Source organism: Zalophus californianus, chromosome 3, assembly GCF_009762305.2.
Source record: "Zalophus californianus isolate mZalCal1 chromosome 3, mZalCal1.pri.v2, whole genome shotgun sequence".
NCBI lineage: Eukaryota > Metazoa > Chordata > Mammalia > Carnivora > Otariidae > Zalophus > Zalophus californianus.
Window position 1 is genome coordinate 86,286,621 of NC_045597.1, and position 13,582 is coordinate 86,300,202.

The window sequence follows — 13,582 nt, forward strand, 5'->3', positions numbered from 1 at the left end:
AGCAGAGTGGTGGGCCCTGCAGTCTGTTCCCTGCCTCAGGGTTCTCAGACTGCAAACTCCATTTCTTTTCTTTTCTTGTCCCTTCCCTTCCTTTTCTTTTCTTTTTTTTTCTTTTCTTTCTTTCTTTCTTTCTTTCTTTTTCTTTCTTTCTTTCTTTCTTTCTTTCTTTCTTTCTTTCTTTCTTTCTTTCTTTCTTTTTCTTTCTTTCTTTCTTTTTTTCTTTCTTTCTTTCTTTCTTTCTTTCTTTCTTTCTTTCTTTCTTTCTTTCTTTCTTTCTTTCTTTCTTTCTTTCTTTCTTTCTTTCTTTCTTTTCTTCTTTTCTTCCTTCCTTCCTTCCTTCCGTCCTTCCTTCCTTCCTTCCTTCCTTCCTTCCTTCCTTCCTTCCTTCCTTCTCTCTCTCTCTCTCTCTTTCTTTCTTTCTTTCTTTCTTCCGATTTCATTTATTTGATGGAGAGAGCGAGTGAGCACAAGAGGGGGAGCAGCAGGCAGAGGGAGAGGGAGAAGCAGGCTCCCCACTGAGCAGGGAGCCCGACGTGATGCAGGGCTCGATCCCAGGACCTTAACCAACTGAGCCACCCAGGTGCCCCCAAACTCCATTTCTAAAAATGTGCTGGTCCTGTGAAAGGGGTCCGAGCCCGGCGGGTCTGAGAGCTGATGAAGGTGCCGGGTGCGTGGTGAGAATCAGCTCAAAGCTGCTCTGTCAAGGTAGCAGGGCCAACGGCGCAGAATGACTGGAGGGACACTGGCCGTCCTCCACACTAAGCTACAGCTCAATAGTCAGACACCAGGAAGGTCAAGGCCCTGGGCTGCAGGATCTGTAGGCGACCCCCTCCCCACCCCGGGTTCCTCTTCAATCAGGTGTTTGACTGGCTTGGCCTGTGACAGGCACTTTGACCCAAAGTCACTGCTGGAAAAGTTTCCAGTTACTCTTAGCCATCATAACCCTCTCATTTAATAATGAAGATATCCAGTCCTGTAGAAATAAAACATCTCTGAACCTCAGTCACAGACAAGTCCCCAGCCCCCTCAGCTCTGGGTGGTTCAGGGAAGCCCATGGAGGGAGGGACAGGCTGGTGTCTCTTTTCTGCCGTGCCCCCTCCCCCCCTCCTCTGGGTTTGGAGCTGGCAGAGGAAGAGGAGGTGGCAGGAAGGGGAAGGGTGGCTTCTGATGTCCACAGGAGATCTGGCTTCAGGCTCTTTGGCCTGAGAGGACCTGCAAAGCTCACTCTCCCTCCTTTGGAGTTTTTCTAAATGAGGAACCTCCAAGTGTACCTCCAAGAAGCAGGCAGTGCCTTTCCTCCAAGTGGCTTCTTACGACTGTCCCCCAGCCATGGGGCATCCAGGGTCCACTTCTGTCTGGGTCCCATGGCCCATCCAAGCTCTCCCCTTGGGCAGACTAAAACCCCTGCCCAACTCTGTTGTCCCCACTCTTGGTGGATCTAGTTGCCCTCCTGTGTGCCCAGGCTTGTGCGGGGACTCTCACCAGTGCCGCACCCCGCAGCCTGCAGGCAATGAGGGGCAGGCTCCCGCTGAGTGGCTCACTCAGCCTGGAGTGAGGAGATAACCCCAGGCTGGGGTTGCCTGAGTGTGAATGCAGGGTACTTGCCACCTGCTGCCTCAGCTGAAAGAGATAGAGTCCTGTTGCCTCAGTCATAGCTGCTATCCGGGGAGACCTTGTGATGTTCCTCCTTGGGGCCTTCAGGAACCCACAGGGACTGGCCCCAGTTGACACCAGGGACAGGACAGACCCACACTGGACAAAGTGGCAAGCATAGAAGTCTGTGCTAGGGCTTCCTTACTTTTTTAGACAAGGGTCAGGGCTGTTGCCTGGAATGGGCCATACGAATCTGCCCAGCGTGGAAAGGGGGCCATTTAGAGCCCCACCTGTTGTCATGTCTTCTAATTCTATGACCTTCTTTTTTTTCTTTTTCTTTTTAAGATTTTATTTATTTATTTGAGAGAGAGACAGACAGAGACAGTGAGAAGAGAGCATGAGCAGGGAGGAGAGGGAGAAGCAGACTCCCGCTGAGCAGGGAGCTCGATGTGGGGCTTGATACCAGGACCCTGGGATTGTGACCTGAGCTGAAGGCAGATGCCCAACTGACTGAGCCACCCAGGTGCTCCTTAAGATTTTTTAAAGTAATCTCTAAAGTAATCCCAACACAGGCTTGAACTCACAACCCTGAGATCAAGAGTCACATGCTCCACTGACTGAGCCACCCCGGTGGCCCTCTGTGACCTTCTTTTGATTTAAATTGCTAATTTGATTGTATTTTGATCTGCATGATGTTGAGACTTGCATCGTTGTCTCATACAGGGTTAGAAAATGTTGCATGTGTGCTGTTGAGTGCAGAGCTCAACATATGTTTATTAGGCCAGGCTTGGTGTTGTGTTGTCGAGAACATCTGTCTGCTTACTAATGTTTGCCTGCCAATTATTGAAAATGCCATATTAAAAATTCCCACTATAATTGTGGCTTTATCAGTTTTTGCTTAATATATTCTTAGCTCATGTTATTAGGTGCATCCAAGTAAAGTGTTGTTTTATCTTCCTGGTGAGCTATCCCATTTGTCATTACCATTGTCATTATTACTGATCCCCACCAGGTACTTTTGCCTCAAAGTCCATTTTCATCTGTCATTTCTTTAGCTACTGCAGCTTTATTTATTTGCCTGGCATTTCTATTCCCATTTTATCTCCTACCCCAGTTCTTTTATTTTCAATCTTGCTGTGTTCTTATGTCCCAGATGTATCTCTTGTAAACAGAACGTAGCTGGATTGAAAAAAATCTCATTTGTTGATCTCTGTCATTTAACTCTTAACGTTTTGTTACCACTGATACATTTGGATTTATCTTACATTTTATTTTGCACTTTCTTTTTAACTTCTCTCTCTCTGTCTTTGATTCTCCTTTCCTGACTTCTTTCTGATTTGATTGGGTTTTCTTTCCCTTTCCCCTCCCCACTGGCTTGGCAATGACATACTCTTTTCCTACTCTTTTTAATTTTTATTTTATTATTTTTTAAGATTTTATTTATTTGACAGAGAGAGAGAGGGAGGGAGAGAACGTGGGCACAAGCAGGAGGAGGGGTAGGCAAAGAGAGAGGGAGAAGCAGGCTCCCCACTGAACAGGGAGCCCAGTGTGGGGCTCCATCCTAGACCCTGGGATCATGACCTGAGCTGAAGCCAGGCATTTAACTGACTGAGCCACCCGGGCACCCCTGCCCCCTGCTCTGTCTTATATATCTCTCCTGCCTTGTCTCTTAGGTTCACCTTTTCTACCCTCCATATTACTTACTATTATAATTATGGTTTTATGGCATAAACACTCATTTAGATTTACCCACATATTTACCTGTCTCTCTGCCATCCATTTATTTCTTGCATCTCAGATCCTCCTTCTGGTTTTAATTCCTTTCTTCCTGAAGTACATAATTTAGAAGTTGTAGCAATAAAAATCTGTTAGTGGTAACCTAGGGATGTCAGTCAACATGATGACTGCGGTTAACACTGCCCTCTGGTATATTCAAAAATTGTTAAGAGAGTAGATCCTAAGAGTCCTCATCACAAGGAGAAAACATCTTTTTTTTTTTTTTGTATCTATAAGAGATGAGGATGTTAAGTCAACCTATTATGGTAGTCATTTCACAATATATATAAGTCAAATTGTTATGCTGCACACCTTAAACTTATACAATGCTATCAGTTGTATCTCAATAAGACTGGAAAAAAATCTAAGAAAATTCCACATAAAACAAAATAAAACAAATCTATTGGTAGTAAACTCAGTTTTGTCTGGAAATGTCTTGTTTCATGCTCATTTTTTTGTTTTCAAATTTTGTATAAATAGTGTCATACTCCACAGCCTGCTTTATTCTCTCAACATTATGTTATGTACTCATGTTGTTACATGTCGCTGTTTCTTTAATTTTAACTCTCCATAATATTTCATCATATTAATATGGTGTAACATATTTATTCATATACTTGAAAGATGCTTTTTCAACTAATGATTTATTTTATTATTACTACTATTATATTTTTATTGTGAAAAATTTCAAGCAGCCACACATATAATGAGCTCCCTTGTATCAGCCTCAAAATCATCAACTCACAGCCAATCTGGTTTTATGTTTCTCTCCACTTACTAGATTATTTTGAAGCAAACACTATACTTCATATCATTACATGTGTTAATAGTTCAATGCACATCTCTCAAACATAAAGATTATTTAAAACAGATAGCCATAGTACCATAATAACACCTAAAAAGTTAACAGTGATTCGTTATTATTATGAAATATCCAGTTGGTGTTCAAACTTCCAGGTGTCTCATGAATATAATTTTTAACATGGTTGAATCAATTCAAATAAGGTCCATTTGTTGAGATCGGCTGATTTGTCTCTTAAGTCTTTTTTTAGGGTTCTCCTCTTCCTCTTTTTCTTTCTTCCTCAAATTCCCTTGCAATTTGTTGAAGAAACCAAGTCATTTGTTCTGTGAAAGCCACCCCCCCCAATCTGAATGTTGGTGATCTCATTCTTTTGGTATCATTTAGCATGTTCATCCATCCTCTCTTTTTCCTATGTATTTGTGGCTAGATCTAGAGGCCACCCTCCTCCATGAATAATTTAATTGAGTCTGAAACTCTGCATTGGTGATTATTCTCTCTCAACACTTTGGAGATATTATTCTGTTGTTGTTAGGCTTCGGTTAGTGCTGTTGAGAAGTCTGAAGTCAGTCTGTTCTTATTTTTAGGCAATTTATCTTTTCTGTCCAACTGTCCTTGGCCTTGGCCTTTGAGTCCTCCAATTTCATTATTTTTATTTATTTATTTATTTATTTATTTAAGATTTTATTTATTCATTTGAGACACAGAGATACAGAGAGAGAGAGAGCATGAGCAGGGGGAGAGGCAAGGGGAGAGGGAGAAGCAGGCTCCCTGCTGAGCCAGGAGCCCGATGCAGGGCTCGATCCCAGGACCCCAGGATCATGACCTGAGCCGAAGGCAGACGCTCAACCATCTGAGCCACCCAGGCGCCCCTAATTTCATTATTTTTATTGATCTTATATACAGCTGTTATAATCCCCTGAACCAGAAGATTTGTGTCCTTCATCAAATCTGGAAAATTCTCAGCCATTATTTTTTTAGAAAATTTTCTCTTTCCTATTCTCTCTGTACTCTCCTTCAGGAATTTCTACTGTTAGTTGGCTCTTCTCATTCTGCCTTCCACGCCTCTTATCTTTTCTTTCAGAATTTCCATCTCTGTCTCTCCTGATTGGGATTCTTGGGGATCTCTTCAGACTTATTTTTCAGCTTACCATTGTTCTTTCAGCTGTTTTACCTGCTACTGAACACACCCGTTGAGTGTTCCAGTTCAATAACCATTCTGTAAACAGTTTAGTTCATTTTCTTGCATACCTGGTAATATTATTTTTTAAGATTTTATTTATTTGAGAGAGAGAGAGCACAAATGGGGGGAGTGGCAGAGGGAGAGGGAGAAGCAGGCTCCCCACTGACAAGGAGACTGAGGGCTTGATCCCAGGACCCTGAGATCATGACCTGAGCTGAAGGCAGATGTAACTGACTGAGCCACCCAGGTGCCCCCTGACAACATATTTTAATAATATGTTGCTCTTTTGTCATGCTTTGATTCCTTCTTTTATTCTTTAATAAATGTAAAGATAGGCACTTCTCCCTCTGCTGTTCCCCCGTGCTCTTGCTCTCTCTTTCTCTCTGTCAAATAAAATCTTTTAAAAAAATAAATGTAAAGATAATTATTTTATAATCAGATCACCTTGTCCTATTATCTGGAGTTCTTAGGAGTCCAGTTCAGTGGCTCACGGTTTCCTTTGACTCTTGCTCACCATGGCTAGTTTCCTCACCTGCTTCACGGTTTTGGATTACGCATCCCTATTGGTGGTGCCTCATCTGTAACGCACATGCAACCCAGATGAGGGTGTTCCTCCAAAGGAGCTTTACATTTGCATTTGCCAGACACATCCAGGGTATTAAACAGCTTAGGGCAGCTATTTTCTTATTTCTCAGCAGTGGGGTTCCTGGACAAGGCATGATGGCACCCCTGTGGCTATGTTATTCTTATGGGAAAATTATGAGACAGTCTGGACAATCTTTGTCATTTTGCGACTGGGAGAATTTTTATTTATCCCTGAAAGTGTAGCCCTTCAGGGCAGTTGGCTTTGGGGGGGTGCGTTCAGTTCTAATTCTGTGCTCAGGACATGTCTCCTGCCTTCACAGCAGGAGGGCCCCCTTCCTTGTATTCCTCCTTCTCAATCCAGTATGTCCTGTATAAGCTCCTGGAGCATAAGAGCAAGAAGGATGGCTGGGTTCTCCATAAGGGGCACATTTTGGAACAAACACAAGTGCAGGAAGTGAGGCCTTGAATAAGAATAATCATGATGGGTTCTAAGGTCAGTGGTGTCACACACAATGGCAATGGCCAAAAGTCCCATTGTATGCATCTCTCAGGGTGACATATAGAAGAGGCAGAAGATTTTAGTCACTGACAAATGCTTTGTTTTCTCTAAAGGCTCTAATTTAGCTTTTGGATAATAAAAAACCTTCTCTAGAACTTTGTTGACTTGTTTCATCCCTAAGCTGTCTGCCGAGGAGCTGGTCCTGCTTTGGCCGTCGGATGGGCAGGGCAGCGGGAGTGGAAAACCCTGTAGAGAGCGAGCCTGCTGTCATGAGTAAATGCTGGCTGCCAGGATAGGTCTGCATTTGCGGGTGTGGTAAAACCACGAGTACTCCCCAGGTACCCAGCGTGGGTTTTTAAATGTCAGACATGTGGTAGGTGGTTGTGTTAATATTACCACCCATACGGATTTTAAATTACAGCCTCAGTGAAAATTTAGGATTACAGTGTTGCTTGCAGAGGCCCTCCTGGATCCCCCAGAGCCCTAGTGGGATCGGAGAGGCAAGAGCAAGTGGGCTGCTCCTGGAACAGGATGTTAAGACAAGCCCCAGAGACCCCCAAGGATGTTTGAAAGTGCCTTCTGTATGACAGAAAATATGGCCAGAACATATTTCTCTTAAAACTAAGTTTTTAAAAAGAAAACAAAGTGTTTTGGTTTTTGGTAGAGACAGAAAGAGATAAATAACACCCTCCTCCAGGGTGTGGAAACAATTTCCATAAATAGGTTATTCCAGAAAAGCAGCATGGGGCTCCCTGAGCAAATGACTCCCAGCTAGCCCTGCTTCAAAGGAGGCCTGGGGACAGGGTGTCATGAATGTGATCCATCTTGGCAGCAGGTGGGCATCTGTTGGGTCCCAAAGTTCCGTCTCACTCTTGTCCCAAACACTGCTGCCAGGTGAGGGTTCCCCAAACGCTTGCCTTCTTCCCCCTGCCTTGAAGCTCCTGAGATGAGCAGTAGGATGCCGGAGACACCTCTGAGCTTTGATGCAGACACATTGGGGTTTGGGTCTGGCTAGACCTTGGGTCTGTCTGGCGCTTGACCTTGGCAAGCACTTAGGGACCTTGAGGCCTTCACATAGACAAGAGGGATGGCACGACTATTTTGCTGGGTGGGGATTCGGTAGGTCATGAAATCGAAGCACCTGGCACATAGCTGGGACTCAGGAAAGGGTAAGGGCATGGTTCCTCCCACGGGGCTTAATGAAGCAGGCCTCCCAGGGCAACCACTCAGCACTGCCTGCCTTGGGGAATGGGACACAGTCTGAGTTTTGAGCTGCACATTAGTGTGCTGGCTCTGAGGACAGGAACCGCGTGTCCCATTAGGGTTGATCCTTAGAGACTGAGCCATTACAAAGTCATGGCCCAGATGGGAAAAGGGCACAAGTGGCCGAGATGAAGGCCAGGTGGCATTGGAAGCGCACGGCATGGTGTGTGGGCTGCCTGGGCTTGAGTCCCGGGCTCCCTGCTGACACACTGCAGGACTTGTGAAGTGACCCCACCTCCCCTCACCTCCCCGTCGGCTCCCCTCTGGTGGCAGTGTTGACCTCTCGGAGCTTCCTCTGCGGCTGCCTGGCCACAGGAATAAGGTTCATATTATCATGACTCTTTCTGAGTCTGCTTCTCTCCTCCCTTCCCCTCCCTGCACATCCTGTCTCTACCAGAGCCCCAGTTGACATGCTGCTCCTGATGACACGGCACCTTGGCTTTCCTGCATGGCCCTGATGTTCCTCGGGTCTTCTGTCCCTGTGTCTCAGCCAGCCACCCAGAGATGGGCCAAACTTCACAGGTTAAAGGCACTGTCCTTCACAAGACTGCCCATACTTTAGACACCAGCCACAAGTTCAAGGGTCCCCAGGCCACCCTCACTTCTGATCAGCTGGCTACAAATTTGGGGGCATTCACTACCCTCTCATGTTCAATAATTTACCAGAAGACTCACAGAAAGTGCTCAAGAAAGTGCTGTACTTCCAATTACAGTTTTATTAGGACACAGGGATGCTAGTCAGAACCTGTCAAAGGGAGAGATGCATTCGGGGGAGTTGCCCACAGGGACATATTTTCTTCCTAGCACATTGAAGTGTGACCATATGCAGAGCATTGCTAACAGAGGAAGTTCACCTGAGCTCTGGTGTCAGAGTTTTTATTGGGATTTTATTATGTAATCATGATTGATTGAATTGGGCCCATGTGACTCCATCTCCTACCGCTCTTCCCTCCAAGGTCAGCCTGATATCACGTTGCTCAAAGTCCTAACCCTGTAACCACATGCTTGGTCTTTCTGAGGTGACCGGCCTCCTTCTTGAGTCACCTTGTTAGTGTAAACCATCAGGCGTGAATAATGCTTGGGAAATTCCAAAGGTTTAGGGGCTGCCTCCCAGGGACTAGGGGCAAAGGCCAGACAATTTCTCTATTATGTATAATACACTCCAAGTTAGTGCCCCCCGTCTCTCCCACCATTGCTCCTTTCTGTGGTTCCCCACCCCGGTTTCTAAGAGCAAGCACTGGACAGACCAGACTCCTTCCCTACCAGGCAATGTCTCAAGTTGGCAGCAAGCCTCTGGTCACGAGTCACTGGAGAGGTTGGGGAGAGGGGAAGGGTGTCATAGTGTATAAACCATGACCACCTAGTCCTTGTCTTCAGCTCCAGCTATGGAGTGGCCGTTTCCCCATCACTAGGGCTCCCTGATTGGTGTATTTGCTGTGTTTGGGAAGAAACGTCAGATGAGGGCTCAGGTGGGTGTGGTTCTCATTTTGGCTTCTTAAAGGGCTCTGACATCACAGTCTTCTCCCAGGGGAGGCTGATCCTGTGTGTATGTGTGTGTGTGTGTCTTTCTTTTAAAAATTTTATCACCAGTGTTCTCAGTCTTGTGGCACACCACACACAGCATGGTCTGTGGGGTCTCTTTCCCACTTGCAGTTCACTCTTCTGAGGCTGAGGCCAAGGAGACTGGATCAAGTGTATTTTCAAGAAATCAAGACATCAATCAACATTTGTCTCAAAAATGGCAAATATTATGAAGCACCTACTAGGCCGCAGGTCACAAGGAAGAAGAGGTGTATAAAACTCCAGAATGGTGCTGTCCGATAGAAGGAAAATGTGAGCCATGTATGCAATTTAAAATTTTTTTGTTTGGTACCATTTACTTTATTTGAAGGAATGGTACAAATGAAAGAAGTTAAGTAGATGTTTTGGTACAACTTATAGGGCAATTTTAAATTTTCTACAACCACACTAAAAAAGTACAAAGAAATGCAAAGTTAATTTTAATAATGTGTTTTATTTAACCCAATATACCCAAAATATTATCTTTTCAACATGTCATTGATATAAACATTACTAATTTGGTATTTTACAATTTTTTAAAGATTTTATTGATTGATTGATTGATCCCCCCCCAGAGAGAGCACGCATGCACATGGGGGAGACAGAGGGAGAAGCAGACTCCCCACTGAGCTGGGAACCCCAGACAGGGTTTGATCCCAGGACCCTGGGATCATGACCTGAGCTGAAGGCAGACACTTAACCCACTGAGCCACCCAGGTGCCCATATTTTACAATTTTTTGTGAAAAAATTTTTTGTTGAAAAAATTTGTAAAATACCACATTAGTAATGTTTATATCAATGTGGACTGGCCCCAATTCAAGTGCTCAACAGTCTCCTGTGGTCAGTGGTGGCCATACTGGACACACAACTACATGTTTATTATATATATATATTATATATTACATACTTTAATATATTTAATATATTTATGTTATAGTTTATTTATTGTATGTGTGTGTATTTGCTCCACTGCTTCCTGGCAAGTTACCAGTCCTCCCGAGCCACTGTTTCTTCCTCTGTGGCGCACGGATAATAATATATACACAGAATGGGTGGGAGGGGTAAATGAGATTCTACATGGTTTGGGGCAGGTGATTAATAAATAGCTTATTCTCTGTTCTCAGAGACTTGAAGCAGTGACACAGATGAAGATGGTAAGTTGGTTCCTGACCCACCTTGACCAGAATTCTAGTGAGGAAATCATAAGGTCACATCCAGCCTATAAAGACCACTGTCTGTTGTATGGGCTAAGGCTTCCCAGTGTGTTAGCAGCTAGAACGCTCATTTCACAGGCTGTCTGTATAACCTTGTTAATGTATCAGAATTATCGGTGATCAAATACATTTGGGGAACACTCAGATTTCTTTACTGCAGTACTTCTCAGGAACTTAATGTTAGCATATTAGTAGGATTCATGAATCTTTAAAAGTGGGATATGTCCAGATGTATTTGACTATAGATGGGAAACACCTTTCTAGGCTTCCTGCCACACGTGCATATATATAGTGTGTGTGTGTGTGTGTGTGTGTGTGTGTTAACAGAAGTTTAATTCCCCTTAAATGAATGCTTAAAAGCGGGATTCCAGGATCATATGGTAATTACAATTTTAACTTTATAAGAAACTACCAAACTGTTTTCGAGTGGCTGTACCATTTTGCACTCTCATCAGTAATGTATGAGAGTTCTTATTTCTCCATATTTTTTCCTTTTTTTTTAAACTTTATTTCTTACTTTATTCATTAAATATTTATTTAACACTCCACAGTGGAGACATGTTTACTCAAGGGGTTCAACAGACCAGCAGCACCAACAGTTTTAGTATTATTTTTTCCAACATGACAAGTGCACTCCTTAATCCCCATCACCTACTCTACCCACCCCTTCCCCACCTTCCCTCTGGTAATCATCAGTGTGTTCTGTATAGTTAAGAATCTGCTTTGGGGCACCTGGGTGGCTCAGTCGGTTAAATATCTGACTTTTGATTTCGGCTCAGGTCATGATCTCAGGGTCGTGAGATCGAGCCTGGCATTGGGCTCCATGCTGGGTATGAAGCCTGCTTAAGATTCTCTCTCTCCCTCTCCCTCTGCCCCTACCCTCCTGAAAAAAAAGTCTGTTTCTTGGTTCGTCTCTCTCTCTCTTTTTTTCCTTTGCTCATTTGTTTGGTTTCTTAAATTCCACATGTGAGTGAAATCATATGGTATTTGTCTTTCTCTGACTGACTTGTTTTGCTTAGCATTATACTGTCTAGTTCCATCCATGTTATTGCAAATGGCAAGATTTCATTCTTCTTTATGGCTGAGTAATGTTCCATTGTGTGTGTGTGTGTGTGTGTGTGTGTGTGTGTGTGCCACATCTTCTTTATCCACTCATCAGTTGATGGACACTTGGGTGGCTTCCATAGTTTTGTTATTGTAGATAATGCTGCAATAAGCACAGGGGTGCATGTATCCCTTTGAATTAGTGTTTTTATATTTTTTTGGGTAAATACCCAGTAGTTGCAATTACTGGATCATAGGTAGTTCTATTTTTAATTTTTTGAGGAAGCTCCATATTGTTTTCCACAGTGGCTGAACTAGTCTGCACTCCCACCAAGAGTGCAGGAAGATTCATTTTTCTCCGCGTCCTCACCAACACTGGTTGTTTCTTGAACTTTTGATTTTAGTCATTTTGACAGGTGTGAGGTGATATCTCATTGTGGTTTTGATTTGCATTTCCCTGATAACGACTGATGTTGAGCATCTTTTCATGTGTCTGTTGGTCATTTGTATGTTTTCTTCAGAGAAATGTCTGTTCATGTCTTCTGCCGATTTTTTAATTTGTTTATTTTGGTGTTGAGTTTTATAAGTTCTGTATAGATTTTGGATACTAACCCTTTATCAGATATGTCATTTGCAATTATCTCCTACCATTCAGTAGGCTGTCTTTTAGTTTTTTTTTTTTTTTTTTGTCTTTTAGTGTTGTTGATTGTTTCCTTTGCTGTGCAGAAACTTTTTATTTTGATGTAGTCTCCTGCTATTTAGATTAATTCTTGAAGAGTCATATGGAGCATGCCTTGAATTCTCATTATTTCCTTGATCACCCTGCTTTGGGTTTAACAAGTTAAGAGCAATTTATGCTCAAATGGAAAGATTGCCTAGGAATATGAGTCTTAAGATAAGTTAGACTAAACATCCAAGATTCACAGAATGATGCCATAGTAGAACGGGAAGACGCAGAGGGATGCTTGGGCTCCCCTCCCTGTTCTGGCCCTCCTGAGTGTAGGCACATGGCTTGACTGCCTCCTTCCCATGAGCCGTGGCTGTGCAGGGAAACCAGCTCCTTCACTGTGCACCAACCCTTCCTTACCCAGGCCAGGTGTGTGTCCCAGAGTGGATCCTCTCCTTTCCACATGGCAGCCCCTCATTCAACGTGTGTGATGTTGTCGCTTGTGTCTCCACAATGTCTTTTCTTCTCCAGGTCTTCTCTTCGCCATGACACGTGCTGTGGCTTTTAGCCCCTTAAGCCACCATGCCCCCTTCCTTCTTCCTTTGGATGTGTTCCATCTGACATATTCCTGCCCTTCTTAAAGCGTGGTCCTCAGAGCTGGGCCCAGGACCCAGGGGAAACCTGGGAAGTGGCCAACCCTGAGGTCAGGTTGGCTGATACCTCCCTTGTTTGGAGTGTTGTACACCCACTGATCCAGCCAGGATGTGGTTAGTCTTCTCGGTACCCCATCCCCGTCGGTCCTCTGGGAGGCTGAGAAAGATGTAGCCCTGTCTGTCCTCCCACAGGAACCACCTTTTACCAGGGGTCCTCCCCCCAGTTCTGTCCCTGCCAGATTTGATGTTTGTTGGTTTTAGTCTGTTTCGCTGATTGGATCACTTTTATATCCTGGTTTTGTTAAGTGAAATTTTGAATGGTTTGGCTGGCGTTGTGTGGGTCACAATCTTGGCAACCACAGTCCCTATGTTCGTGCAAGTCACTGGCAAAACCACATGGAACTGATTGCTGTAGACCTCCTCAGCCTCTGGGTGGGAACTGGGTCTATTGGATGGCTCCCCACACTTCACCACTTGGAGACCCTATGACTAAGAGCGTCTGCCCCTCTCTTCCGTCTCCAGTTCTCTGGGGTTATTGTTCTCTCCAACCTCAGTTTAGGTCCCCTGCCCTCTGGATGCTGCCAAGCTCCAGGTGGCTGCTGGCCTGCACAGCAAGCCCCATCTGCCTCAGATGCCACCTCTTTTGGCTGCCTGAGCTTTGAGCCCCACCCTGCATTCCTGCTGTCTCTTTGTGCAGAGCTCGGCCAGGATCAGTGTGGACATGGAGAGAAGGCTCCTCTCCCCC

The 13,582-nt window shown here is 44.4% G+C and overlaps 1 long non-coding RNA gene across 1 annotated transcript in view; it reads right to left on the minus strand.

The window, feature by feature from the left end:
- The window catches only part of LOC113919426, a 93,249-nt gene that overhangs the window by 10,067 nt on the left and 69,600 nt on the right, over positions 1-13,582 (minus strand). The gene's annotated exons all lie outside the window — the stretch shown is intronic.